This window comes from Mandrillus leucophaeus, unplaced genomic scaffold, assembly GCF_000951045.1.
Source record: "Mandrillus leucophaeus isolate KB7577 unplaced genomic scaffold, Mleu.le_1.0 Scaffold1711, whole genome shotgun sequence".
NCBI lineage: Eukaryota > Metazoa > Chordata > Mammalia > Primates > Cercopithecidae > Mandrillus > Mandrillus leucophaeus.
The window spans coordinates 115,571-118,293 of NW_012101712.1; the positions used below are offsets into that span (position 1 = coordinate 115,571).

A 2,723-nucleotide genomic window follows, 5' to 3' on the forward strand; every position below is an offset into this window, starting at 1 on the left:
AATTTAATAATATTGACCACCCTTGCTTTGTAAAAGAATCCCCCTGCCTCTTGACTTCAGGGATACTACACTATTCCTGGTCTTCACATTTATTTTTTCATGATGCATCTGTTTCTTTTTCTGCCCCTTTTGCCCTCTCCAACTGCCTCCCTGGGTACCTTTCCTGGAGCTGAGAGCCTGACTCTCTGGAATCCATGCTGACTTCCTCTAAGAAAGCATCCTTTCTCCTGCTGGAAGGAAGGCTCTTTGCTGCGTCCTCTCTATTCAAGGAGTTGTCTTCCCACTGGAACTCCATTCTATTCTCTGCCCACTGCAGTCTCATTTGTCTGTCTTGCTCTCACCAAAACCACACTGCTATTTTTCTGGTCTCTCAGCCTTAGCCCTTTTCATAGTAAAAGCATAAGCATATCTTAAGTACTCAAATGGGTATTCCCTCCACAAATTTTCCTTCCTTTTCTTTTAAAACAATTTTCTCTTAAGTTTATGACAGTCCTAGAACTTAAGTTTCTCTTGCACCTCTCTTGCCATCTCCACCATGGCTGCACCCCTGATCCGGGTCTAAGAGTGGCCTCCTCACCTAGGAGTGACCTCTCCCTGGAGCCCTCCCAGCCTCCTCTCCTTCTAGTTCCCACACTGCTGATTTCAGATTAGTCTTCTCTAGCTACTGCTCTCATCACATCACTCATTGGAAAACCTTCAACAACTCCTTATTTTCAGTCACACAAAGTCTAAAGTCATTAGTTTGACTTTCAGGATCCTTTGTAATCTCAGTATTTCTCTACTTATGCCATCTTATTTCTTGCTACTCTTTAGCACTATTCTGCTTCAATTCAGCCAGCCTCTTTACTCTGTCGAGAACACGCACATATCAAGTTCAGCGCCTTTTTGAAAATGTTCACCTCGCCTGAATTCTCTCCTGACTTGAGTAAGCTTTCCCTCACTCTATCATGTCTTTCTTGATCATGCCAGAGTTTCATGAACTTTCTTTCCTTTTAAGCTTGCACATTGCTTCAAGCCTACATCAAATGCATTCCTTAGCGATTAAATGCTTACTATCCTGAGCTGCACACTCTTAATTTGCATGTGCCATCCCATAATTTTCCAATCAGACTTAAGCTCCTCATAAATGGAAATCTTGTCAGACTTTTTCCCCTGAGAGTGCAGTAGTAAATGTTGATTGATGCTACTTAACTTGCAATCTGAACCCATATAACCTGATAGGTATAATAATTTAATATTAAAGAGTCTTAACAATTGAACAGAAGTTTCTTGATTTACTTTTTTAGTTTTATTTTTATTTTTTGAGACGGAGTGTTGCTCTGTCACCCAGGCTGGAGTGCAGTGGCAAGCTATCAGCTCACTGCAACCTCTGCCTCCCGAGCTCAAGGGATTCTCCTGACTTAGCCTCCCTAGTAGCTAGGATTACAGGTGCCCACCACCAGGCCCAGCTAATTTTTTTGTATTTTTAGTACAGACGGGGTTTCACCATATTGGCCAGGCTGGTCTTGAACTCCTGGCCTCAAGTGACTCGCCCACCTCGGCCTCCCAAAATATGGGGATTACAGGTATGAGCCACCGTGCCCAGCCTTAATTTACTTTTAATGTGATTTCAGAACCATTTGACTATCTAAACACAATATGATAAGCAAATCTATAAGCCTAAGAAATAGACAAATTAAGAGGTGATTATTTGTGTCACTGACATTGTTTATTTTAGGATTTGCCAAAGCTCCTTTGAGTATCTCTCTCCAGAAAATCGACCTTCCCATAGATCATCTCTTGCAAGACATTGATGAATAGATGATTTTAATGCTAATGTTAGAAGCCAGTCACACAAAATATTTGAGTCACCCATATTAAAGATTAATTTGATATGAAGGTAGGGCATCTATAATATTAAATGTTGCATCATTGAAGAATAGGTCATTTTAAAAAGCAGTAGTACCTGTACTCACAATTTTCAGAACTTCCTGTAATGATATAAACTGGAATACACTATATTAGAGTCTGGAATACACTATATTAGGCTCAGTTAAAAAATAAAATAGCCTTACCTTTCCATGATCATAAAGGCATCTTTGCCGAGTACTTGCTGCCTCCAGAGCAAACGTATTGAAGGTGAGGTGAATTAGTTTGTTTATAGGTGGAATTATGATCCATACACAGTTTAAATTCTTGTCATATATTCCATTCGAATCAGAATCAGGAAAGGCAAAGATATTATTCGAACCTGTCAGATAACCACCACATCCTTGCTGAGGCCCTGTGTTAAAACAAAGACACATCACTATGCAGACCAAACAGAACAGACCTTACATTGTACATGGAGGGTTTTTAAAAGAACATAGTTTCCATTTTCTGTCACACTCTGAGAACATGATCAGATCATTCTCTCCTGGGCTCCCTCCTTTCCTCCCTCTCTCTCTCCCTTCTTTTTCTCCTTCCTTACCCCCACCCCGCCATCCTTCCCTGCCTCGCTCTATCCCTCCCTCCCTTGCTCTTTGCTTTGAGAGCAGAGTCTTCAGTTCTCCTTCTTACTCATAGAGCTGCTGAGTGGGAAAACACACGGGGTTCTATATATGTTTTTGGAACTGCTGATGTGATTTATTGAAGATTTTCCTAGCCTTGAAAAATCCAATTTTATACAAAATCAAGTATTTTGCATAATAAAACTGGTGGAAAATGTTCATATGTTTTACTTTTATATTCCGCTTTTATGAACA

The 2,723-nt window shown here is 40.4% G+C and overlaps 1 pseudogene; it reads right to left on the reverse strand.

Moving 5' to 3' along the window:
• LOC105537367 overlaps positions 1-2,263 on the reverse strand; it is a 34,932-nt pseudogene extending 32,669 nt beyond the window's left edge.
• Positions 2,264-2,723: the final 460 nt, after the last annotated feature.